Genomic DNA, 27,971 nt, shown 5'->3' with positions numbered 1-27,971 from the left:
TTATAGAAAAAGGATTTACTAGTCAAGCAAATAAAAATGTAAGGCAAACATACTATAACCTGAAAACAAAACAATAACATAAAATAGACCCAAAGCATTCCTAATATGTAAAATCAATTCAAAACTAAATCCTTTAAAGCTCTCTGAAGCCATGGAAGGATATGGAAATTGAGTTGGGCCAGGGAACGAATGCCTATGGTGAACAGTTTGATCTCTGGATATCTACCCCTAAACCGTTCTGAATGGCTTCACTGCTGTAAATTAATGTCTGTACCGAGCTCTGCTGAGCAAACTACTCTTTTTCTTTTCTCATTCCCATTAATACCAAACTTACTATCTCACAGGATATTCAATTTCTTCAAGAGATCTCATGTACCTTAAAGAGCATATTCAGAGCATTTTTTATGGTGTTAACTCTCATATCAATGTCCACATTACAAACATGTTAAGACCAAAGTACTAGGTATCCTCTTGATAAACACCAGCCTCTTTTTCTAGTAGTACCAGCTGCTTCCCTGCACCAGTGAAGCATACAGAGGTGCCTTCATCTTATTTTCTTAGGTTATCAGAATGTATTAACCTCATGAAACTTTGATTACTAATTCTTACTCCAAGGATTCATGACAGAAAAGCCAAGTGTTAATTCAAGAAAGCAGGAGGAATAACATTTATTTTAATGTTTAATTTGGATTATAGGACCCAAATAAGATCTAAGCCTAGAGAATTTCAGGACAGGACAGATGAATAAATATCACCCTCTAAAAGGAAACTACAGTAGTCCTCCATTATCTGCAGTTTCGCTTTCCGTGGTTTCAGTTACCCGCGGTCAACCATGGTCTGAATATATTTAATGGAAAATAAACAATTCAGAAGTTTTAAACTGCACGGTATTCTGAGTAGTGTGAAGAAAGCTTGCACCATCCCGGTCCGTCCAGAGTATCCACGCTGTATATACTATCTGCGGTTAGTCACTTAGTAGCCTAGCCACTTAATAGTTGTCTCGGTTATTAGATCCACTAAGAGTATGGCACGGCTTGTGTTCAAATAACCCTTATTTACTTAATAATGGCCCCAAACTCCAAGAGTAGTGATGCTGGCAATTCAGATATACCAAAGAGACGCTGTTGTTAATCTCTTACTGTGCCTAATTTATACATTAAACTTTATCATAGGTACGTACGTATACGAAAAAACATAGTATATATAGAGTTCGGTACTATCCGTGGTTTCAGGCATCCACTGGGGTTCATGGAACATATCCCCTACAGATAAAGGGGTACTACTGTAATGGTCAAAACAATGAATAAGAACAATCACCCCCGGAAATCTTCCAAAAAATAACCCTCCAAAAAGAAATGCCAAAATCTCAGCATAAGACTTAGAATCCTGGGGCCGGCCCAGTGGTGTAGTGGTTAAGGTCACGTGCTCCACTTCGGTGGCCCAGGGTTCACGGGTTTGGGTCCCGGGTGTGGACCTACACACAGCTCATCAAGCCATGCTGTGGTGGCACGCCATATACAAAGGAGACGAAGGCGGCACAGTCTTTGCTTCCTCAAGCAAAAAGAGGAAGATTGGTAACAGATGTTAGCTCTGAGCCAATCTTCCTCATCAAATATAAATAAATAAACAAAGGATTAATTTTAAAAAATCATTTTTAAAAACTTAGAATCCTTTAGGTAAGTCCCTAATTTAAGATGTAAATACCATAAGATACACTGAAATATGGAAATGTGTGACATCTATGACATGAGTTTATAAACACACAAGTCTTAGTAATGAATAAATATTCAAAGGGCAAAACTGAAGCATAAGAATTTGTATCTTCAGGTTCACAGAAAGAGGTGGCTATGATTTAATGACCCGTAACAATTACCTAAGGAAAAATACCCACCTAGAAGTAGGGGGACCATTGAGCTCAAACCTACAAGTTAACAAATAGTCCAACAAAAGATTTTTGCCCTGATTCTGGCTGAGATAGGCTGGAGGTGGGGGTGTGACATTTGTATCTAGCAATGTAAAGTTTACAGGATATTTATGTTGACAATGGGGAAAAGGATTTTAAATTCAGACTATCCTGAAAGGCCAGGATACATCACTTCCTCAAGTAGGACAATTCAGCTACCATGATTTGATGGATTTACTCCTTAAAAACATCTAGCTCCTCTTGCTCTATATCTAGAATATTTCATCAAACATCCTTCTAAGAATTCAGTCTCTGGATGGACCTGCCTACCAGAAAAGACTGTCCTAGGCAAATACCGGCTTTCCTGCTGGATACGTATCCATCGGAAATTGATTCTTTGGCACTTTATCAATAACAACTGCTGGGCTGCCCCGTGGTTTAGCAGTTAGGTGCGTGCGCTCTGCTACTGGCGGCCCGGGTTCGGATCCCAGGTGCGCACCAACGCATCACTTCTCCGGCCATGCTGAGGCCGCGTCCCACATACAGCAACTAGAAGGATGTGCAACTATGACATACAACTATCTACTGGGGCTTGGGGGCGGGGGGGGGAGATAAAGTCTCTACAGTCTTTAAAAAAAAAAAAAAAAAAAAGCTAACATTTACTAAGATGTGCCAGATAAGGAGCTAGAATCTTCAATATTATTTTATATACACAAACTGTATTAAGTACTAAGTTCTGTACCTGTTTTACAGAAGAGGAAACCAGGACTTAAGGAGTTAGGTAAGTTGTCCCCAAAGTTCCACAGCTAGTTAAGCCCAGAATTCACAATGATCTTTCCAACATTATGCTGGTGATTCATCATTACTTTATGGGCTACCCCCCGCCATGTTATACTCCATCCACCAGTCTCTTGTAAATTTGCTCAGTTAAAAAAAAAAAAAAAATCTCTGAAGCATAATTAGCTCTGAATTTGGTTCTTAAACCAGCAAAGCTGAGATGCTTAACTAAAGCAGCCAACAGCTCTCTTCTCCCACGCCTATCTCTAACTCACAATATGCAAAAAATGGAAACAGGCTCTGCCTGAAACCTGTCTCAGAACTTTCAGTGCAAAAAAAAGTCCCTTGCCAAAGACAGCAGGAATGTTTCTGCTGTCGATATTCTAGAGAGCCTAAACTAGGAAAACTACAGCCAGTTGCAGAGAACAAAGAGCTTCATGTAACGAGACTAATAACAAGAAACATGAACATAATGACAAGGATTAAAAAACAGCCCTTGCCTGGAAAGACAGTCGCCAGAGGGGCAGCTCTACACCAGCCCCCTTCTGGGAGGATTCTCTGCTACAGAGCTTCCTCCTACCTTTCAGGACGATGATAGGTGTAGGTTTTTCATAGATGTCTATGACCAGATTGAGGAGGTTTCCTCCTACTCCTAGTATGCTGAATATTTTTATTACGAAACTGTGATAGATTTTTTTCCAAATGTCTTTACTGTGTCTACTGAGATGATTATGTGGTTTTGGTCCTTTCTTCTACTGATATGGTGTATTCCATTAATTGATTTTCAACTGTTATCACGTAACACGTGCTTTTAAAATAAGTCCTAAAATTAGTCTCCCCTGTTTATAGATCTCTAACATAACTTTAAAAGAATGGGCAAAGCTCCTGAGGACTGACCCCACGTGCCTGTACTCCCTCCCTTGCCCAGGCCCCAGGACTAACTCTCCTCTGCCAAGAGGACAGTACACTTTTCCAGATCAGATGGCACTACATTTGACAACTATTAGGTAATACATGAGCACTAACTAAATTAAGTTTAACAATTCAGGACACCAAACCCAGGAGGCTACAAAATGAACTGGTCAAAGATCATGTCTGATTTGTTCTCCATTTTATCTTCAGTACTCTGCACAGCACTTAGCCACAGAGTGGACACTCGGTATTTGCTAAATGAACAGGCTCTTTCAAACTTCCTCTTCATTCTCCGTTCTCTTCATCACACAAGCAGAAATAATAAAAGATCAGTTCATCAAACATTAATAATACTGTCCAGGAATAAATTAAGTATGTACCACAGCTCTAATCATAAACACTCCAGCTAAACTAGAAGCTGAGGTCATTCTCATCTCTTCTACATCTTACTCAAAGGCACAGAAGGTCAAACTGATCTCAGTGTTAGCGAGACACTCACACTTCATTTACTAGTGCCAGGTTAGAGTGAAATTCCACTGCCACAAAGTCCAGTCAACATAGCCATGCTTTCAACAGTCATTAAAGGCAAGAAATAGAAAATTCCTAGTGCACAAGACATATAATGACTAAGATAAAGAAGAGAGAGATGCAAAAATACCAAGAAAGAAATCCACCATTCACAAAGGGTTGTAGGCAAAGCAGTGGACCTGATTTGTGCTCTGTATGCCTCTGGATAGTCAGGGGTGGGAAAGCAGAGCTCAGGTGAAATATTAAACATGTTTACTGTTCTATGCTTTTCTCTGGAGATCATCCTCTCCTGAGTCAAAGAGGCAAAGAAAGAGGGAAACAGAATCAAGGGCAACTGTAGGTATCTCAGGGTAACACTTTGCCAAGGCTTCACCCTCCCCCCATTTCCCTGAAAGAATCAAATCAGAGACCCCTTTCTGACATTTACTCTACTAAATGGCTCCCTTAAAATATAAAATAAATAAGTAAATATAACACTAATTTAAATTCTGAGGTCTTAAAATTTATAAGGAGAATACCCACAAGGGTATTAAGCACCTTCCTGAAAGGGGGTAGGGGTTCCTTTAGGGAGAATGGCAATTTTATTGCTTAAACAATTTAAAGATATAATAAAAAGCTTGTCCTTGCCTATGTTATAAAATCAAAATTATTCTGCAGTTTACTATTAAAATTCTTAAACTTTAAACACTGAATTCTACGGAATTTGGCAAAACTTGCTTTAAAATGTGTAATATGTAGGTACAGATGTACATATAAGACATACCTATATAAGCACATGCAGCAAACCATTAACAATGGTTACTTCTGCAGAATAGGAAGGAAGATATGAAGGGGAAAGGGGCAGGACGACGGAGAGACATGAAATGGGGCAGACAGGATGGGAGCACTTGCTTCTTATATATAATTTTTTTAGCTAGTCATTTTACAGGTGACTTCCCCCCATTATCTTTTTAAAAAGTTGCTGACATTGATTTTTTTATCTTTAATGTGGAATCAACATCTACCTACATTCTTCTGAGATATTTAAAAAATCTAAAATGGTAATTTTTCCATGACTCTAAATAAATAAAACTGCATTTTAATTACTCAAAGTCTATTTTGGGAAACCTTATTATAATGGAGTTGTTTTGCTCTTTTATGACTTTAAAAGAGGGTTAAGAAAAGGCCAGATTTATAGCCAACTGGATTCAATTTTTTTTTAAATGTTTTTAATTATGGAAGTGTTGAGTCAAACAATGCAAATTAGAAAAGAACAAACAGTGTAAGGAATTCAAGTGTACCCATCATCCAGCTTCAAAAATTATCAACTCTCTGCAGGCGGGCTCTATTTATGGTCAAAATCCTAACAAGTTTGGGTGGATATAACAAGTTTGGGTGGATATAGTCAGTCTCTGCAGCTATTTTCCCATATCTTTTCCCTAAAAAAACCCAGAGATTACTTATATTAAAAAACCCATGGTGGGGCCGGCCCAGTGGCGCAAGCGGTTCAGTGCGCGCGCTCCGCTTCTGGCAGCTCAGGGTTTGCCAGTTCGGATCCCGGGCGCGCACCAACGCACCACTTGGCAAGCCATGCTGTGGCGGCGTCCCATACAAAGTGGAGGAAGATGGGCACAGATGTTAGCCCAGGGCCAGTCTTCCTCAGCAAAAAAAAGAGGAGGATTGGCAGATGTTAGCACAGGGCTGATCTCCTCACCAAAAAAAAAAAAAAAAAAAAAAAAAACCATGGGGCCTGCCCCGTGGCATAGCAGTTAAGTGCCCGCACTCCGCAGCTCGCGGCCCAGGTTTGGATCCCCCGGCGCGCACCGATGCACCGCTTGTCAGGCCATGCTGTGGCGGCGTCCCATATGAAGTGGAGGAAGATGGGCACAGATGTTAGCCCAGGGCCAGTCTTCCTCAGCAAAAAGAGGAGGATTGGCATGGATTTTAGCTCAGGGCTGCTATTCCTCACAAAAAAAAAAAAAAAAAAAAAAGACCCACACATATAAATATCAAATCATTATGTTGTACACCTGACACTAATATGTTATTGTCAATTATACCTCCATTAAAAAAAAAAAAAAAAAACCCTGACATGCAATAAAGGGACCCAAATGTCTCACCTCTACATGCTTCTCTATTTGTGCTCTGCAAATAAGATTAAAAGGAGAATCATTTATCAGCAAATAACAATCACTCTGATTTAAGTTCAAATACATTACAAGTAAATTCCAAAGTGCAACCTTAAACTATCTCCTAATTACAGGACATGAGTAGTTCAAAATACCATTCCCACTATGGGCTGTTTTTAGAAATGTAAATACTTCACAACAGCTGAGGAAATTACCACGAGAGGGGAGAAAATACACACTAATAAACTACACTTTTTGATTAGCAACCCAAAAAAGCTAAGGCTTCTAATTCTAACTCTATGGAGTCCAAAATCCACTGTAAAAATTGTGAGCTCACTTCAACTGTTTGGTATTTGGGGAAATATCTGACATGGTAATTTTCTACCAACATACTTTTTGTGCTAGCCTTACTATTGACTTCCCTGAAAATACCTCTTTTATTAATGAAAGCACATATTTTAGTTCACTTATTCTAACAATGGGATGCTTTACAAAAATTCTCAACTCTCCTTCCTAAAAGTTGCTATTGGGCTGGAAAGAGAATTCAGAGGAGGAACCAGCTCGGCAAACTTCACAGAAACAATTCAGCACAGGGACCCCTCTGTGTTCAGAAACTAGAGGGTTAAGGACAGCCAGTAAAGCCCACACCTTCAGAGAAACAGTATCTGGCCCTTGGTTCTTATATCAGGGTAACTGCAGAAACAAAAGGCCCAACTCTGTGATTGTTTTCACTACATAAAAAAACTAACTCGTGTTAGTTATTCATGGTCACATGGATAATTGTTCTAAGTGAGCATTAAGAAGTTTCCCTGAGAAACTTCTTAGTAAGAAGAGTAAGCTCTCAGTAACTGAGAGTAAGCTCTGAAGCAGTTTAAAAGCACAGCAATTAAGGAATGGCAAGCCTCGCATACAAGTACACATGGGTTATTCACAAAAATAAAAGAGGGGCCAGCCCGGTGGCGTAGCGGTTAAGTTCGCATGCTCCACTTTGGCGGCCCAGGGTTTGCTGGTTTGGATCCCAGGCATGGACCCTATGCACCACTCATCAAGCCATGCTGTGGCAGTGTCCCACATACAAAACAGAGGAAAACTGGCACAGATGTTTGCTCAGGGACAATCTTCCTCAAGTAAAAAGAGGAAGATTGGCAATAAACGTTAGCTCAGGGCCAATCCTCCTCACCAAAAAAATATTTAAAAATAAATAAAAGAGCTCTGCCGTGTGAGACAAGAAGGGAAGCTAAGAAGAGGGCTCACACTAGGAACCAAATTTGCCAGCACCTCAATTTTGGACTTGCCAGTCTCCAGAACTGTGAAAAGTAAATGTCTATTTTCTGTGATAAATAAATAAATAAATAAATAACAGAGCTTTTTTCCCCTAAGTCAAGAATACTGCCAATGTGGGAAGTACTCGGCCAGCTCTTATCCACAAAAGTTCAATTCCAAGTCTCCAAAAGTCAATCTCTGTTCTCCCTTTTCTAGCCCGAGTATTACTCTGGATGGCAAATAGTAGCACCTAAGTTATCTGTCTCAGAAAATTCATACCAAACTAATAGCAAAAAAAAGAGAAAAACAATGATGACTTTTTACTGCTACTTCAAACTTGAGGAAAAAGAGTAATTCTTTTCTAACAGTATTGCTACTTACTTTTGATGCTTTGGGTGGCTTCTGACCTGTGCTGACAGAGCTTGTCTCCAAAAGCAACTAGATGCCCTGTATTCTGTGGGTGGTGTGGGGACTCTGGGTTCCTGTCTATCCAGCAGGGAGCCCATCCTACTTCAGAAAGAAAGTCTTCCTGACCTCCCTCCTTTCAAGCCCAGGCATCAGTCATCAACTAATAAACAAGAGATGTTACTTTAGTCTCCTGTTTGGCTATTGCAAACTGACCTTCTTCCTTCTCTCTTTCCTGCCCTGTCCTGCCCAAAAATATCAAGACCCCTGGGCAAGGGCAGAACTCATCTTTTTCAATGCCACTCGTGAGCAATGAAAAACTGGGAGGGGACGGGGGCGGGTGGGATCACTGGCACCAAGCAAGTGTTCAAACACCTTAAATGAAAGAAATGAACCAAAACCAAACTAATGCTCCTAATAAACCCAGAAACCCCTATTTGGGGCAAGTGTTTTTACCTCTCTGTGCCTGTTTTTTCATCAATAAAATGAGGGTTTGGAATAGCTCTATCACTGATGAAAAACTTAAAAGTTGCACAAACTGAGCAGGACATTCCTCATCCCTACTTCAGCCATGTCCTAAAAATGGAATTAAACAGTAAGGGTTACACTTTTTGCTTTCAAAAAAGAACCATCCCTCCACCTCCATCCCATCAACTCTGAAATTTACTCTAGAAGAAATCATTTAAGATTCCTATCATATTCTACTCCTTCATAAAAACTAGCCAATCTGCCTGAAAATAGTATGAGCTGACCAGGGACTTGGCCACTTACCTTCTGACTGTACTTAAACTCATCACTTGCACTGGGGGCAATCCAGCTACACCAAATTCAGGCAGACCACCTCACTTGGGAAAGATGAGCTCCCAGAACGAGTCGGGGCTCTGTTATAGTATAATCCTGTGAGGGTGACAGACACTGCTGCTAGCTTCTTTCCACCAGAGAGCCAGCAGGAGGTCACATTTCACTCTTGCTCTTCAGTGAGTGAATTAGTTTCTGTTCCCAATGACATGGCAAACTCCACCCCCTTCCATCTTTCACTTTTTAAAGGAACAGGACCACATTACTTCTCAATAACTTGGAGAGGTAGGAAAAATTCAATGAGATATGTATTTTCCATATAGTACAGAATATAGCATGCAAAGGATCACTAATTATTTCAAGCCTGATTTCCACACAGGAATCAGAGTTTCATAAAGCTTTTGTCTTTACGTTTTTAACACCAGAGAAAATATTAAATAATTTAAGATCACAATGACAAATCTTTGCTGGGAAACAACTAAACTGCTGTATCTCCCCCAATCAGAAATTAAAACATAAAGAAGTCTTCAGACAGCTGGGATATTGAATATTCACATAAAGCAACATAATTTAATCAATCAGTGCTTGAAAATTCTGAAAAATACACACAAATAATGAACCTAGGGCTCAAGTTGCCAGCTTGAAAAAAATCTAGTAAAATAAAAGGCATGCAGGGCTGGCCCGGTGGCTTAGCGGTTAAGAGCGCGCGCTCCGCTGCTGGCGGCCCGGGTTCGGATCCTAGGTGCGCACCGACGTACTGCTTCTCCAGCCATGCTGAGGCCGCGTCCCACATACAGTAACTAGAAGGATGTGCAACTATGACATACAACTATCTACTGGAGCTTTGGGGGAAAATAAATAAATAAATAAAATTATAAAAAATAAAAATAAAAATAAATAAAAGGCATGCAAAAAGTTTTATGCACCTATTTCTTTTATTGTAAGTATGCCTCCTAGAGGTATTCTGAAGGAATAACAAGTATGTAGGTGGTAAACTCAACTTTATTTGCTGGCACCCTGTGTTATAAGTATACAGTTTATCTAATAACTTCATAGCAAAAGGAAGTGACCTGGAATAAGAGAGGAGTTCTGGGGGACTTTAAGAAAGTAATAACCTCTGTAAATTTCAGTTTATTCTTTTGTTAAATGTGGATAATACTGGACATACAACTTAACTTCTAAAGTTTCGGGATAGGTAGTAGGTTGGGGTTTACAAACACAAACAGGACGTTGCACTAAGAGGTGCTTACTGGAAAGGTAAATATACAATCATTTCATAATTTTTCAAAAAGTTTTGCTTTCTCATTAAAGCGAGTTTCATAATCTCGTTACTTTGGTTAAGATGGGTGTGAGTATATTCTCCAAAAACACCACGGTCCAATAAGTACTAAGAGCATTCTTCTGATCATGCTATCAGAATTTATTGAACACTTACTCCGTGCCATGCATTATGCTAGATGCAGCGAAGAAGAAAGACAAGTTCTTTGTCCTGTTGTAGAAAATTATTTTTTAATCTCTTCAGGCTCATAATGTGACTTTGGAAGTTTTCTTTTGCTTGCACCAGAGTAAAGTCAGAAAGGAGGTCACTAGTTGGGAGATCTTTTCCAAGCCACATTCCCTCTTTGAACTGAAGTTTTCTTATGTGTTAAAAATAGGGATAACATTTTAATTAAAATGTATCAATATTGGTTCATTAATTGTGACAGATGTACCACACTAATATAAGATGTTAATAATACAGGAACTTGGGCATGGGGAATATAGGAACTGTTGAGATAAATTGTGTCCCCCTACCCCCAAAATTTATATGTTGAAGTCTTAACCCCAAATACCTCAGAATGTGACCTCATTTGGAGATAGGACCTTAACAGAGATATATGACTGGTGTCCTTACAACAAGGGGAAATCTGGACATAGAGACAGATATGCAGAGGGAGGATGTGAACAGACCCCGGGAGAAGATGGCCATCGACAAGCCAAAGAGAGAGGCCTGAACAGATCCTTACCTCACAGGTTTCAGAAGGAACCAATCCTGCCAACACCTTGATTTCTGAACCTTTAGCCTCCAGATCAAATTACTGTAGGACAATAAATTGCTGTTGTTAAAGCCACCTAGTTTGTGGTACTTTGTTACAGTAGCCGTAGCAAGCTTATCCAGGAATTTTGTATTATCATTGCAATTTCATCGTAGACTATTCTCAAACAAAAAGTTTAAAAAAAAAAAAAAAAAAACAGGGGTTCAGGTCTAGCAGTTATGAAGACAAAAGGAGATAGATATGGGGCCAGCCCCATGGCACAGTGGTTAAGTTTGGCATGCTCTGCTTCGGCTGCCCAGGTTCACAGATTCGGATCCCAGGCGCGGACCTACACCACTCACCAGCCATGCTGTGGCAGTGACCCCCATACAAAATAGAGGAAGACTGGCACAAATGTTAGCTCAGGGTGAATCTTCCTCAAGCAAAAAAAAGAGGATTGGCGGGCCGGCCCCGTGGCTTAGCAGTTAAGTGCACGCGCTCCGCTGCTGGCGGCCCGAGTTTGGAGCCTGGGTGCGCACCGACGCACTGCTTCTCTGGCCACGCTGAGGCCGCGTTCCACATACGGCAACTAGAAGGATGTGCAACCATGACATGCAACTATCTACTGGGGCTTTGGGGGAAAAAAAAAAGGAGGAGGATTGGCAATAAATGTTAGCTCAGAGCCGGTCTTCCTCAGCGAAAAAAGAGGAGGATTAGCATGGATGTTAGCTCAGGGCTGATCTTCCTCACAAAAAAAAAAAAATTAAAAAAAAAAAAAAAAAAGAGGATTGGCAACAGGCATTAGCTCAGGGTGAATCTTCCTTAGCATAAAAAAAAGTACATAGATAACTAGAAAATCCCTGTTTGATGGAAAGAGAACAATGTGAACACAGAATACAGGATTATCCAACACACAGTAAGCAAACAAGCTAGGACTAGAATCCAGGTTTTATTCAGTGTTTTCCATAATATAATGTTACTCCAAGTTGGGCATAAAGGTAGGTGTTAAGTGAAGGAACATGCTGAAGCATATTCAGTCTAAAATGCCCTGTCCCGAGATTGGATTGGTGGTTACCAGAGGGGAAGGGGGGAGGGAGGAGGGTGAAAGGGATAATTCGGTACATGTGTGTGGTGATGGGTTGTAATTAGTATTTTGGTGGTGAACATGATGTAATCTATGCAGAAATAGAAGTACAATGATGTACACCTGAAATTTTTACAATGTTATAAACCAATGTTACTGCAATAAACAAAAAATTAAAAAAAAAAAGAAAAGAAACCTTAATTTGTAAGTAAAAACTACGTAAACAATTATAAACTTTCTTTTACATAAAAAAATAAAAATAAAAAATAAAAAACAATAAAATGCCCTGTCCCAAATGGACAGAACCCTCGAGTCACTTTATAATACTGGACCAGGTACCATAGTAAGTAATGGCTTCGGCACCAAAAAAGAACTGAGTTCAAATCTTGGCTTCTCCACTCATTAACTGGATAAGATACTCACTCAATCTTCCAAAAGTGACCTACACCCCACAAGACCGCCATGGGAATTAAATAAGTGTATGTAAACTGCCTGGCATTCAGCAGGTGTGAGTTCACACCAGAAGCTATGTTTAGCTACAACCCCAGAGTGGTAGGAGGGAGATATTTAGGAACTTCTCTGAGAGCAAACAGATTTCACCACTGATTGTATTTTCTTGCTATTAGTAATAAGTAATCAGATATCTTCCTACACAGAACAACAAAGTGTTTTATACCTTTACTGGCTATATGTAGATGTGCTGCACTGAAGAGGCATAGAGAAGCAAGAAAAGGTCATATTCTAAGGTCATGACCTTTGGAGAACAAATCCCTTTGCTTCTGGATGTTCCAGGGAAAATTAACAGCAAGCTGAAGGGCCGTTCATTTGGAACTTGTTCCTCACAATATCCCCAGTGTGGGCAACTTACGGTATCTTCTCCTGAGAACTTATTCAATGGGTGTCTATTAAGCTCAGGATCACCTATGCAATTAATCTTCTATCATCAAAGAAACAGAATGAATAGCAGTGGGCCAGCCCCGTGGCTTAGTGGTTAAGTGCACATGCTCTGCTACTGGCGGCCCGGGTTCGGATCCCGGGCGCGCACGGACACACTGCTTCTCCAGCCATGCTGAGGCCGCGTCCCATATACAGCAACTAGAAGGATGTGCAACCATGACATAGAACTATCTACTGGGGCTTTGGGGGAAAAAAAAGGAGGAGGATTGGCATTAGATATTAGCTCAGAGCAGGTCTTCCTCAGCAAAAAGAGGAGGATTAGCACGGATGTTAGCTCAGGGCTGATCTTCCTCACAAAAAAAAAAAAAAAAAAAAAAAGAATGAATAGCATAGCATAGTCAGCAGCTTAAACACAATCTTTGATTCACCCTAGAGGCTGTTCTCCTATATCCCTAGTGGACAGTAACAGCAATTTTAGTTCCTGTTTTAAATGGGTATGTTACCATTGGGGAATAGTTTCTTCTCATTTTTCAGAGGAACCCTCAGCTTTTCTAACTTAACAAAGACACTACAGCCTATGTTAACTAATGATCTATGGCTTCCTTCCAGCTCTCATTATGGTAAACTTTTTTAAAAACTAAATTAAACAATCAATCATGACAGAACTATTACTTTTCAAAATGAAATTATTACTAACACTTTGGGCTGAACCAGTGGTACATATCACAATCATATACAGAGCTTAAAAAAAAAGTCTGTCGATCAAGATTCTTATTCAGGAAATCTGGAGAGGGATTCACAACCAGTGGTTTATGCACATTATTTGCAGATTCCAAGGACTAGGATTGTTGTCTCTCTTCATCAAGTTATCATTACATCACTGATACACAGACATCTACTGTTTACACGGAGTTCTACATAGTTACACATAGTTAGTTCTAAATGTATAGCTTGTATACAACTCTACTAGGAGAAATAAGTTGTCTGACATCTTTTACAGACATTGGTCTTCTTAGGATCAAATCATCGTCCCCAAACAAGTCTATCACACAGAGGTTTAAAGGAGAAAAATACGTGTCTTTTTAGTTTGTTGTATGTTAATCTATCACTGCTTGGAATTATGCTTGGAATATGGGAGGGCATCGTTCAATAACTAAATCATATTAATTTATCTGTTCCTTCACAAGTACAAGCTCTTAGAGCTGCACTGTCCAACATACATGGGGCTCCCAAGCACTTGAAATGCAGCTGGTCTGAACTGAGATGGCCTGTAGGTATCAAATAAATATAGGATTTCAAAGACTTAATACAAAACCAGAATGTAAAATATCTCAATTATTTTTTACATTAATTACATGCTGAAATGAGAATGTGTTGGATATATTAAATTACATAAAATATCATCAAAATTAATTTCATCTGCTGCTGCTTTTTTTCTGTGTGTGAGAAAGATTAGCCCTGAGCTAACCTCTGTCACCAATCCTCCTCTTTTTTTGCTGAGAAAGATCGGCCCTGGGCTAACATCCGTGCCCATCTTCCTCCACCTTATATGGGACGCTGCCACAGCACGGCTTGACAAGTGGCGCATTGATGCGCGCCCTGGATTGTGAACCCCGGGGTGCAGCAGTGGAGCGCACTCACTTAACCGCTGTGCCACCGGGCTTGGCCACTCTTTTTTTTTTTTTAACATCACCTCTAGAAAATTTGAAATTACATGTGGCCCACGCTAGACTTCTCTTTAGGACAATGCTGTCCTAAAGGGTAACAGCGATTACGTCTTTTCAAATGCTCATGTTTTGAACCTGATCCAGTATTTAGTCACTTTTAAAGTCATCATTTATTTTTGGAGTTTCTAGTCTCTATCCACTAAGACTTTCCTGTTGAGATAACTCCCTTCTGTCTTTCCATTTACATCTACACTTCAACAGACTAGTTGGGGGGAAAAAAGAGAGATGTCTTAAATACACACACAACTCTACATAAGGAAAGTGGTTTCAAGATCTGCTATCATTTTGAATCTTATCAGTCACCTGAGTCTACGAAAGAAACTTGACCTGCTGCTTCCATTTAAAATGAATTAAGGCACTATTCAAAGCTATCTAAATTTGAGATAACCCTACTACCCCAACCCCAGGTACATCCAAACACTCAACCAGAACTTAGTTCAGACACATGTGATCAGTGCAGCTCCCCTCTCTGGGATTTCCTTCAGGAATAGCATGTAAACTACCTATAGAAATAGGTCTAATTATTTCCTAGAACATCTTATATTTGTTTTTTTAAAAAAGGAACAAAACTGAATTCATCAGATTTATATATGAAAGCTCTGGCTTGCCAGCTTCAAAATTCTAAATGATCTGGCCCCTGCCTACTTCTCCAATGTCATCTCAAACCACTCTCCCCCCACTCAATCACTCTACTTGAGCCACTGTGGCCTTCTTTCTCTTCCTTGAACAAGCCAGGCATTCACAATCTCAGCACCTTCACACTTGCCAGTGTCTCCACATAAACATTCTTCTGCAGTCTCAAGCATGGCTGGCTCCTTGCTCATCCTTCAGATCTCAGCTACTTGAAAAAGTCTTCCTTTAGCATATTATCTAATGAAACCTACTGCTTCCCCACCCCCAAGTTATCTTGTAATCCTATTTCTTTCCTAGCACTTAGGAAAATCTGAAATTATTTTATCTGCCTCTCCAAACTAGAAAGTAAGCTCCCCAAGAACAGGACTTCTCTCTGTCTTGCTCCTGGCTGATATCACGAGCACAGAGAATAGGCACAGCAACAAGCACTCCAGCGTCTACCGACTGAATGAATCAAAAACTCCAAAGCTGCCTTTATACATACTCGCTCCCCATCAAGAGAGGAAAAAAAAGCTGCCTTAAAAGACCAAGATAAGAATCTTAGAGGTTAAAATCTAGTACACTCATTTTAAAAATTACACAACTGGCTTCCTATGTACATGTTCTTCTAGTCTTTATTTTCTAATTTCTCATATTTAAGTCTCTTGAAGAACTGCCATATTTCTGTATGGATAAAAATAAGTATGGAAATAATTATATTTTGCTTGCCGAGGCTGGAGAGGGAAGAAAGGCTTGCATCACTAAGGATTTAAAGATGAAATAGGCTACAATAATAAAAACATTGAGTATTAGCACAAGATTAGACAGGTAAGTGGTACAAAATACAAAGTTTAGAAACACACTCTGTAATACACCCTTACAAAGGGGGATTTTCAAATAACTAGAAAAAAAGATAAATCAATAGTTGGGACAACTGATTAACGACTTGGTACAAAAAGTTAGATTTCTTCTTCTTGCCATAAACAAAAATAAAATTCCAGATATAGTAAAGAAATGCAGGGCCGGCCCCATGGTATAGCGGTTAAGTTCGCGAGCTCCGCTGCTGGCGGCCTGGGTTCGAATCCAGGACGCGCACTGATGCACCACTTGTCAGGCCACGCTGTGGCGGCATCCCATATAAAGTGGAGGAAGATGGGGACAGATGTTAGCCCAGGGCCAGTCTTCCTCAGCACAAAAAAGAGGAGGATTGGCATGGATGTTAGCTCAGGGCTGATCTTCCTCACAGAAGAAAAAAAAAAGAAATGTAAAAAGTAATAAGCCATTAAAAAAGAAAATATTAGTGTCGATTTCATAGGCCTGTATAAGCCTATTAAAAAAGATTATCATTAACTTTCTCAGAGATAAAAGATATCACATCCATCATAAATGTTGACAAAAATAAAACTAAATTAAATCTTAAAAAAATAAAAATAGAAGGACTGCGGCCAGCCCAGTGGCATAGCGGTTAAGTGCGCACGCTCCGCTGCGTCAGCCCGGGGTTCATGGGTTCGGATCCTGGGCACGCACGGATGCACCGCTTGTCAAGCCATGCTGTGGCAGCATCCCATATAAAGTAGGGGAAGATGGGTGCGGATGTTAGCCCAGGGCCAATCTTCCTCAGCAAAAAGAGGAAGATTGCTGACGGATGTTAGCTCAGGGCTCATCTTCCTCACAACAACAAAAAAAAATAGGACAGGAATGCAAGAATAAGAATAATAAGAAAATTAACCATAGCATGCAACATAATTTGGCTGCAAATAAGCTATACATAACCATATTACTGTCAACAGTGAATACTGCTCTAACCAAATGACATTATAACCAGCGTAACAATAAATGTGGATGTCGGAGGTGGTCAGGGGATTCTACCAAAAACTGCTACTATCCAAAGTGGGAAGTTACTAAATAATATCAAAAATTGAAATATGAATAAGGAACAAATAAGCTTATCACTTAGAGGTAGTACCAAAAGAAACAGTCAAGAGTTAGAAATGATTGCCTCTAGGGACTGGGAAGGAAGCAGGGAGGGGCTGCTGTTTTCCATAAAAAGCCCTGTGGAGCTGATGGTCTGACATGTCTATATATATGGTTTTTGTACATGTATTAATAAAAAGTAAAATAAAAACATACAAATGAATATATAAAATGCTTTTTAAAGTTAAGAAGGGAAAATGTGCTATGGGGGCGAATCAAATGTATACATGAATTTATTCATATCCATCACACACTTATCTAAGACAAGGAAAAATGAGAGAAAAGCCTAAATGTCTACCAAAAAGGAACTAGTGAGATCAATTATACGGCACATCCATGATGAAATGCCATGAGTCATTTAAAAATGAAACAAACTTGTTCTTGTTAACAAGAACCAGGTGACAAGAACGTACAACCCCAATTTTGATTAAACACACACATATCCAAGTAACACATGGATGAAAAGAGATTATTCATAAAACATTAACAATGATTATATATATGTTAAGTTCATGGATGATCTTTCTCAGTATTTCCAAATGAATAAACATGTGTTATTAAAGAACTCAAAAGTTAGTTAAAAAAGTAACTGCTGACTCTACAACTTGGAACAAAATGAGAGGGGAGAGCAAAGCTACTTTATCATCTTGTTTCAGTTTGTTTAACTGAAAGACAAACACTGCTTAATAAGAATCCAGAACTTCCATTAAGGAATCTTCTGGATAAACAACTCTTAACATAAGACTGGTTTTATAAGTCAATGAAGTTATTATTAGTTCCTTTTACCACCATGCAGCTACCTTATTTGAACAAAGATTCAACTTGCACCAGATCCCCAAAAGAGACTACCTCAAAAGAACACTGGCAGTGCTGCTGGCTTCTCCAATTTACAAAGTCAGGATACAATTCTGCAATGAGAAGAAATAAACAGTGATAAAATAACTATCCAAACCTTGCAGATTGCATCTCGAAATACAGATGCTTGAAACGTATAAGCAAAAACTCTACTTTAACCCTCAACTTCACTGTAAGTGGACACAGGCTTCTCTCTCAAAGTACACTAGCCTGAGGGTCTCCGACTGCCTCTCACCCACGTTTTCATCTGCCCAACCTCCTACAGCAAGGCTGTAGTATGGAAAGCTAAAACCTTCCTCTTGTAACCTGATACTTCCACCAGTAACACTTCAGGGGCTACGGTTTGCATTATGCAACACTAATTCACGAACTCATAATTCAACTTGGAGGATTACTTCAGAAGAATCAGACACTTGAAACCAAAAAAACTTAACGGAGGTATGTTGAACTAAATTTAACAAAAACATTTCAAGTTAAAATAACTCTCCATCCTCATCCCTCAAAGCACACGCAAAAAAAACCCTTCTGATCCAATTGTTTAAAATTCCCATATCTAAACATTACTAAAACGACGATACATCAACACTATGAAGTGTTACCCAACAAAACAGGAAAACAAAGCTCCAAGATCAGCAAGCTCACGTATGTAGTTAATGTCCTCACTTCCAGCTCATGAAAGCTTTATTATTCATCTATATTACTATAAAGTAGAAAGGCACCCAAGATTCAAATAATCTGAAGATGCAGTCTTGACATTAATCTTTTCTTTTTTCGCTTACTCAGCATTCACTCAAAGATACCCACCACCCTCAGCTTTCTCTGAAACCTGTGGTTTGCACATAGCTGACCCCTTGCCTCATTTGCCAGGAAAGAAAGGAATCTACTTCCTTAAGCTATCGTTTCTTGGTACATCCTCAGCCTAGAATGTCTCCTCCCCTCTCACCCAACTCCTACTCATTCCTATGAGGGTCTCCTTCCCAAGCAAGCTGTCCTTGGCTCGCGCAAGCTGGGTTAGGTACTGCTTCTCTGTTACCCTAGACGTGTCTCTCCTTACACTCATCTCATCGTATCTGTTAATTTGTCAATTTCCCCTCCGCGAACTCTATATACGTAACACTGATGTGTTTGCTGAATTAACTGAACACCCAAGCAATAACCTCTTGACCTACACCAAACGAAATCAGGTAACCGACATTACAAAGAGGCAACAAAAACCTACTCTTAAAACTAACAAAGTAAGACTTTCATCCAAATGAAATTAGTATTCAGTCAGATCCTTTAACAAATTAATGACAATGTTGATATATATTTACTTAGTTGATAAACAGTAAAAATAAAGCACTTTCAAACACTCGTTCTTTCAAAATACTGTCACATTTATTTTTGCAGTTTATTCTTAGAATTCATCCTAGGTTACATCAGCCAAAACTTCTTTCCCTATTTCTAACTGCAGAGGCACAGGGGCTCACATCAGTCAGCCTGGGGAAATGCAGATGACTGCCTCACGACTGAGGCAGTCCACAACCCACTCAATTAAATAAACAAACTACAGTATTCCAATACATCCGTCCTTAACATTCTAATCAGACAGCAAGCACACGCAAATCTTCCATTTTACTACCCCATCATGTTTCTTTCCTATTAATTAACCTCTTCTCGGATACTGGCAAGAATTTTATCATCCCAACAAGTCTTCAATTTTCCACTGTCACAATGGGTGGAGAAGCAAATCTGAGGTTCTGGCCCTTAGTTATTCTGTGACAGTCAGGAGACTCCTGAAGCCCTGAATCATCTCCGCCACCACAGTTTTTATGTCCTGCCTGTGTCATCTGGACAGTCATAGGCATACTTTTCAGCCTCTATCTCCTGAACCTCCCTTGGTCAGATACCAGTATATTACCAAGGACACCTCGGCTAATATACACCAGTATATTAGCAAGGAAAATATATCTTTCCCCCTTCTACACAATTTCCCTTTTAATTGTCCACTTATTCAACAGAAAATTTATGAAGTACCTACTACATTGCCAGGCACTATTCTAGGCAATGGAAATTCAACAATTAAAAACTCTTCATTCTTGGAGCTTACTTTCTAGGGGGGAGATGGGGCACATGAGGGAATAAAAGTTACGATTTTATATAAAGTGGTCAGGGAAGGCCTATCTCATGAGACAGCTGAGCAGAGACTTGAAAAGAAAGAGTATAGGGCCAGCCCCGTGGCTTAGCAGTTAAATGCTCACGCTCTGCTACTGGCGGCCCGGGGTTTGGATCCCGGGCACGCACCGATGCACCGCTTCTCCAGCCATGCTGAGGTGGCGTCCCACATACAGCAACTAGAAGGACGTGCAACTGTGACATACGACTATCTACTGGGGCCTTGGGGAGAAAAAGAGAAAAAAAGGAGGAGGATTGGCAATAGATGTTAGCTCAGGGCTGATCTTCCCTACAAAAAAAAAAAAAAGAAAAGAAAGAATACCCGGTGCCTTATCTGAAGGCAGAGGGGACCAAACAAAGGAAACAGCAAGTGTAAAGACCCTGGGGAGGAAAAAGACTTGCTATATCTGAAGAAGAGAGAAAAAGAGTGGCTGCAATGCACAAAGTTGCCAGGGAGCAGCTGGAAGATCAGGTCAGAGGCTTGGCTGAATGGATAGGCCCTGCAAGCCATCATAGGGACTTGGGTTTTCCTCTGGGTGATGTGGGCAGCCACTGAGTGTTGTGAGCAGAGTAACATGACCAGAATTATGTTTTAAAAGGACTGAATTATGTTTTAAAAGGCTCATTTTGGCTGCTGAGTGTAGAACAGATTTTAAAGGGGCAAGGGCAGAAGAAATTGGCAGATATTGTCTATAGTAATCCAGGTAAAGGACAACAGTGGCTTAGACCAGAATGTAGCTCAGAATACTCCCATGGTCCATACACTACTAGACCTTAAGGAAGAACACAGTTCCTAAATTCAAACAAAGGGTGAACACTAATGTTCGAGGACCATAGCATTTGTACCTCCTATGGTTCAAGAAGACTCGAAATTTTTTTCTCTCTCCCCAGGCACCCTTGGTAATGTTTTATGGAGATACAGAACATAAGGAAACACAAGGATGATACTGCCTGCTCCTAAGAACCTGACGTCAAGGCTAGTCCTTTAAGCCTCCAGGCAACTTGCTTATGTACTACTTGAGGACTAATGTGTTCTAGCTTCAAAAGCATGATGTTATCAATAAAAGTGAACAAAAGAGGACAGTGTCTTCCATTCAAGTTAACCCAAAGTATCCAATAAATACCAAAATTTAACCTTAGCCACTCTCATTGAAAAAAAAAATACTAGGAATTGATGAAATTATGGCAGTTGACCAAACAAACCTTTAGTGTTTTACCACAGAAAACTGTGCAATATCTCCTCTAAGCAGCTTCCATGGTATCAGTAGGAACCAAGATTGAACCCAAGACTGGTGAAATTACAGTGAATGGCTTTGGAGGGAAAGACAGATACATCCATATGGGTAGTGTACACAAGGCCTTCTATATTAGGGGGTCAGCAAATGATGCACAAAGGCCAAATCTAGCCCAACGTGTTTTTACACCACCCATGAGCTAAGAATGGTTTCCACATTTTTAAATGGTTGAAAAAAATCAAGAGTATTTCATGACACCTGAAAATTCTATGAAATTCCAATTTCAGCATCCATAAAAGGTTTTATTGGAACACAGCCACATCTATGCACTTACAGATAGCTGCTTTCACACTACGACAGCAGAGTTGAGTAGCTGCAAAACAGACTGCATGCAGTGGTCTCACCACTTCGCACAGCTACAAATTGCGGTGATGCAGTTATAACTCTACAGTATTTCAAGTACTATGCACTCTGTCATATCACATTATTATTTTTAAATTATCAGTGCATATCCCTATGTCAAAATAAGAAAAGTGGACTTTGAATGTTACCCATTTAAGGCACAGTGTGGAATGTGGATTATTTTGTTATCGAATTAGACGGCAAAGCACTGTGTTTATTATGAAATGACACCACAGCTGTGGCCAAGAATATAATGTACGTCGACATTACCAAAGTAAGCATTCATAATATTCCCAACTCACAGGAAACCAACTGTTAGAAAAAGGAGAAAATTTAAAACGGAGTATCCCATCACAACAGAAAATCTTCACAAAAATAAAAATGAGGCTACAACCAAAGTAAGTTTCTGAGTGGTTCATTTGTCAGCATGACAAGGAAAGCCGTTTACTTGTAGCAAATTAAATCATGTTTGACTGCAGCAGCCAAAGAAATGTGTCCAGAGAATATGAACTTGTTTAAGACCAGTATTAGTCTTTTGGCTCAACAAGTTGAGGTCAGTGGGAGCAACATCAGTAGTCAATTAAGAAATAAGGGAGGGCCGGCCCCGTGGCTTAGCGGTTAAGTCCGCACGCTCCGCTGCTGGCGGCCCAGGTTCGATCCCGGGCGTGCACCGACGCACCGCTTGTCCAGTCATGCTGAGGCCGCGTCCCACATACAGCAACTAGAAGGATGTGCAGCTATGACCATACAACTATCTACTGGGGCTTTGGGGGAAAAAAATAAATAAATAAAATTATAAAAAAAAAAAAAGAAAGAAAGAAGGGAGACAGAGGGGAAAGGTGCTGACCTAAGTAATATGGAAAGGAGTGGGATACAGAAGAGTAAAAGCAAAAGGAACTGCACATAACCACTGTATTCTGGTTGTTAAAGTTGCTTCCCAGGGGATATGGGTTAACAATTCTGAAACCACTATACATGTATACTGGAATTAAATAATAAGAAAATGGATGGCAGATGGTGACAGACAAGTTTCTCTCTGTTGAGAACAGGTTATAATTAAGAAAGAAGGAAAGGCTGGAATGATCCAGACGGTACTGGATTAGAGTTGGAGGTATCAGTATGAATTCATGTTTAGCTTAATATAGATATAAATGGATATATACAGAAATATCAAAAATACTTATCGATATTTCTATATGTATAATAGAATGTGTTAGTATATACATATTTCCTATATGTATACACATATATTTTCTATAGGTATAAGAAATATGTTAGCACATACACATATATTTCCTTGCTCTATCAGCTTAGAAAACCTAGAAGCAATAACAGTCCAGTAGCAGTGAGCACACCTACCACCCAGATCTTGATTTCTAATACCATTGTCCAATAAAAGAAATCAGGGCTCCTTGGAGAAATGGCTGATTCTAGGGGTGGGACAGAGAATACATAGGATGAGCTTGGAGTATCTTGTATCTTGAAGTGCCAGAAAGTAAGGAAGTGCTCAAAAAAAACCAAAAAAACAAAAACAAAAAAACCCCACAATGAACGGGGTCCATCAAAAGGACACTCCTGTCCAACTGAAAGAGTTGTTAATAGACAAAATCGGAAAAATTTGAACAAAATAAAGTAATATTGGATTATAACTCAAAGTATAAAATATCCATAAGTCCACACTGATATGAATAAATGACTGAATAAATAAATAAATGGATGAGAAGAGACCAATCTCCCACACAGAATTCCAAATAATTTACGTATATACGCCAACTTCAAGGAGGTAGAACACAACTCTCCACTCCTTAAGTGGAGTGTACCTACCGATTTCCTTCCAAAGAGTACAGTATGGAGGCAGGGGAGGGAGTAATTTACATTGGAGAAACCTAGCCAGGTGGTTAAGGTTAACATCAACAATAAGTCACCGTGACCGCACGTACTCCTTGATATGATGTAACGAAAATGGCACTTTATCTCTGTGGTCTTTCTCCCCCAAATGCATAACACCAATCTAATCATGAGAAAAATATCAGACAAATACCAATTGAGGAACATTCTACAAAATATCTAACCAGTACTCCTCAAAACTGTCAAGGTCATCAAAAATAAGAAAAGTCTGAGAAACTGTCACAGCCAAGAGGAGTCTAAGGAGACACGACAACCAAATGTATATACTAGATGGGATCTTGGAACAGAAAAAGGACATAAGGAACTCTGGAAAACTAAGGAAATCTGAATAAAGTATAGACTTTAGCCAACAAGAACGTATCAACACTGGTTCATTAGTTGTAACCAATGTACCAGACTAATTTAAGATGTTAACAACAGGGGAAACAGGTATGGGGTATACATGGGAACTCTGTACTATTTTCTCAGATTTTCTGTAAATCTGAAACTGTTTAAAAGCAAAACATGTGTTTAAAAAAAAAAAAAGGGTAGGGCCAGCCCCGTGGCTTGGCGGTTAAGTGCGCGCGTTCCGCTGCTGGCGGCCCGGGGTTCGGATCCCGGGCGCGCACCGACGCACCGCTTGTCCAGCCATGCTGAGGCGGCGTCCCACATACAGCAACTAGAAGGATGTGCAACTACGACATGTAACTATCTACTAGGGCTTTGGGGAGAAAAAGGAGGAGGATTGGCAATAGATGTTAGCTCAGGGCCGGTCTTCCTCAGCAAAAAGAGGAGGATTAGCAGGGATGTTAGCTCAAGGCTGATCCTCCTCACAAAAAAAAAAAAAGGGTAAATGATTTTGAGTGGTGATCATTGCCTCTTGATGATTCCACAGTTATTGCTGATACTGCTCGGTTGTTTACAGGAGAAGTCAATGCTGAGTTTGAAGTGACTGAAGAGTTAGCTTCAAGGAATAGTCTGTGTGGAACAACTACAAGCAAGAATCTTTTCAAAGAAGTTGAGAGAACACCAATTCAATACAATCGGAACTTGAATCTGCTAACGTGTCACAAATGATGGTGGTAAAAACATGTGGAGAAGAAAGCGCTTAGTTGGACAAATTTACAGAGCTTGCAAAAATGTAAGGTATTTAAAGCATATGGTTGGTTATTCACTGTACTACATCAGCAGGTATTCTGCAAAAACTTTTTAATCTATTGCATATTGGGCCAATATTGTCAGGAGTGACCTTCATTTGCTTTCAATTCACTTTTGTAGACTTAACTACAATCAGTTCTGTGAATTTTTGGCAGAAATATAACGTGAATCCTGACTTGCCCTACCAATCAGCAGTTCAAAGACTTAGCAATGGTAAAATTTTGTGATTTTTTTTTTTTTAGCTCAGGGCTGAATCTGAAATTTTTCTGAACAAGAAGAACCACTCAAACACTATTATCAAATACTGAATGGCTTTGGAAATTAGCTTTTCTGCAGACTTGGTAACGTTTCTTAATGAATTCAATCGAAAACAAGGCAAAACAGCACCTCTAAGGCAAACACACTGCGGCAAAATAATCTGAACAACAACAAATACTGTTTGAATCACAAGTAAAGTCAAGTTACTTTATTCACTTCCTGTACTGTCACAAGTTAAAACAATGAGATCTCCATTCCCACACAAATTTGAAGCAGACATATTTTCTCAACTCAAACTACAGTTCCAGCGTATTTCTAAGCTAAATGCAAGTACAAAGGCAATCTCCATATTTCACAATCCATCTAACTGTGCGACTGAGGTGCTTCCATCCACTTCCTCAATTGGAAATGATTAATCTGCATGCTAAAAGGCAAATATCAAGTACCTATCAGAATTCCATAAATGCCTTCCAAGTGACGAAAATGTTCAATTAAAATCATATGCTCAAAAAAATCATGTGCATGGATTAATACTAGTATTCGGCAGTACCCATCTGCGTGAAAAGACATTTTCAAAGATGACATATGTAAAGTCTCACTACAGATTTCAGCATTAACAGATAAACACTTGCCATCGATTTTAACACGTAAAGCTAACTCTGAACCCCAATTACGTGGAATGCTATCTCCCAAAAGAATTCCATTCTTCTGGGCCGGCCCCGTGGCTTAGCGGTTAAGGGCGTGCGCTCCGCTACTGGCGGCCGGGGTTCGGATCCCGGGCGTGCACCGACGCACCGCTTCTCCGGCCATGCTGAGGCCGCGTCCCACATACAGCAACTAGAAGGACGTGCAACTACGACATACAACTATCTACTGGGGCTTTGGGGAAGAAAAAAAGGAGGAGGATTGGCAATAGATGTTAGCTCAGAGCCGGTCTTCCTCAGCAAAAAGAGGAGGATTAGCACAGATATTAGCTCAGGGCTGATCTCCCTCACAAGGAAAAAAAAAAAAAAAAGAATTCCATTCTTCTCACTAACATAATTTTGTCTTAAAAAATTGTATTCAATTATTATATTTTGAATTCTGCCAATAAAAAATTTATTTTCTCTCTTGTTATTTAAGTACCTACATAAAATCCTCAATTTTGCCTCTTGGCCCCCAAAGTCTTAAGTATTACCTGGACCTTTACAGAAAGCTTGCCAACTGGCTCTACATTATTTGACTAACAAAGGCATTAAGTGCAAATGGCCAAACAAGAATAAACCCTTAATGAGCAGTAATTCTCAAAATTGTGGGGGTCTCAAATGGCAGAAACTGTCATTTTCTAAGATTTATCCCCAGCAACTTTCAGTAAGGCAAATAAATTTAGTAATCAACCATCCAAAAGCAATTTCCAAAGCACTGGCCCAATAAATAATAAGAGAGAGCACACACTCTAACGCTGGACTACCTAGGTTGATTCTCAACTCCAACAACTAGTAGTTGTTGAGACCTGTGATATGCTACCTAATTAAATCTCAATCTCTGTTCTCTCCTCTGTAAAACTGGTTCCTGCTACACAGGGTTCTTATGAAAACTGAGTAAGTTAATGTATGTGTAAAGCACTTGAAACAGTGCTTACCACATAATAAGTACTCAATAAAGACTATTATTAATCAGGCCAACGTCTGATTTAAAGAGTTAAAAGACAAGACTTCATCCAGCGGGTATGACTAGTCACACGGTCATTAAACAATTACCTTCTCTCTCTTGAGAATTCAGAATTTGGCTTCATGGCAGACTCAGAATATAAGAGTCTTATTACATCTTCAAAACTTCTTAAAGAAGCAGTACACTCTGGCAACAAATCCAAGCCTATACTTGATTCCAGGATAAATGAGTCTGCCCTCAAATGACGCCATTATTCTGTGCCCTAGGTTCTCAATTTACGAGAGAGAGAGGGAGCAACATGCCATCTGTGCACCTGACAGTTTCTACCTAGACTGGTGGTTTTTAAAGTCATGCTCTTGGGCTGAATCTTCCGGCCCATCCAGCTGACAAGACTGTCAGGCAATCATAACAGCTACTTCCCCAGAATCTATCATCTTTTTATCACATTACAAAACTTTCATAAGCTACCACCATTTCCTTACAACATAAGCCTCTATTTCCTTGAAAACTACTAGTCATGCATTATTACTAGACCAAATGGCTCCTCAAGGGCAAGCACCAAATCACATTCCTTTTTGTATCCCCAACGTCTAGAAACATGTTTGCTGAATGACAAACAAATGAATGTTAGCTATATAATTTTTTTACTACAGTAAAATATATACAACACAAAATTTACCATTTTAACCATTTTAAAGTGTACAGTTCAGTTCAATGGCATTAAATACATTCACAGTTATGCAACCATCATCACCATGCATCTGCAAAGTTTTTTTTATCTTTCCAACTGAAACTGTGTACCCATTAAACAGAAACTTCCCCTCTCCCTGCAACCACCATTCTATTTTGTCTCTATAAATTTGACTCTTCTAGGTACCTCACGTAAGTGGAATCATACAATGTTCTTTTTTTTTTTTCCCAAAGCCCCAATAGATAGTTGTATGTCACAGTTGCACATCCTTCTAGTTGCTGTATGTGGGACGCAGCCTCAGCATGGCCGGAGAAGCGGTGCGTCGGTGCGCACCCGGGATCGGAACCCGGGCCACCAGTAGCGGAGCACACGCACTTAACTGCTAAGCCACGGGGCCGGCCCCATACAATGTTCTTTTACGTGTAGCTTATGTCACCTACCATAATGTCTTCAAGGTTCATCCGTGTTGTCGCATATGTACACAGTTTTAAAAAAGGGAAAAACATGTACAGAATCATAGAACTTGGATATTAACATAAACTTTTATTTGCTTGAATAAACTAAAATGTTTGATTCTTCTTTTTACCTAGTTTTTTTCTTTTTAGTAATACACAGTGCACAATAAAAATTTCAAACTGTACAAGAGAATATAATGAAAAAAGATCACCTTCCTAACTT

At 39.7% G+C, this 27,971-nt stretch overlaps 1 protein-coding gene across 4 annotated transcripts in view; it reads right to left on the bottom strand.

The window, feature by feature from the left end:
* The window catches only part of THRAP3 (thyroid hormone receptor associated protein 3), a 72,513-nt gene that overhangs the window by 24,424 nt on the left and 20,118 nt on the right, over positions 1-27,971 (bottom strand). For 3 of the 4 annotated variants that reach the window (XM_058553686.1, XM_058553689.1, XM_058553687.1), the window contains exon 2: positions 17,804-17,911. The gene's annotated coding sequence lies outside the window, so the exon portion shown is untranslated. The remainder of the gene's footprint in view (positions 1-17,803; positions 17,912-27,971) is intronic. The other variant, XM_058553688.1, reaches the window with a different exon arrangement.

The sequence above is a fragment of the Diceros bicornis genome, chromosome 13 (genome assembly GCF_020826845.1).
Source record: "Diceros bicornis minor isolate mBicDic1 chromosome 13, mDicBic1.mat.cur, whole genome shotgun sequence".
In the NCBI taxonomy this organism is placed as follows: domain Eukaryota; kingdom Metazoa; phylum Chordata; class Mammalia; order Perissodactyla; family Rhinocerotidae; genus Diceros; species Diceros bicornis.
The sequence above is the reverse complement of the archived record's forward strand: the minus strand, read 5'-3'. Positions and strand labels throughout refer to the sequence as shown.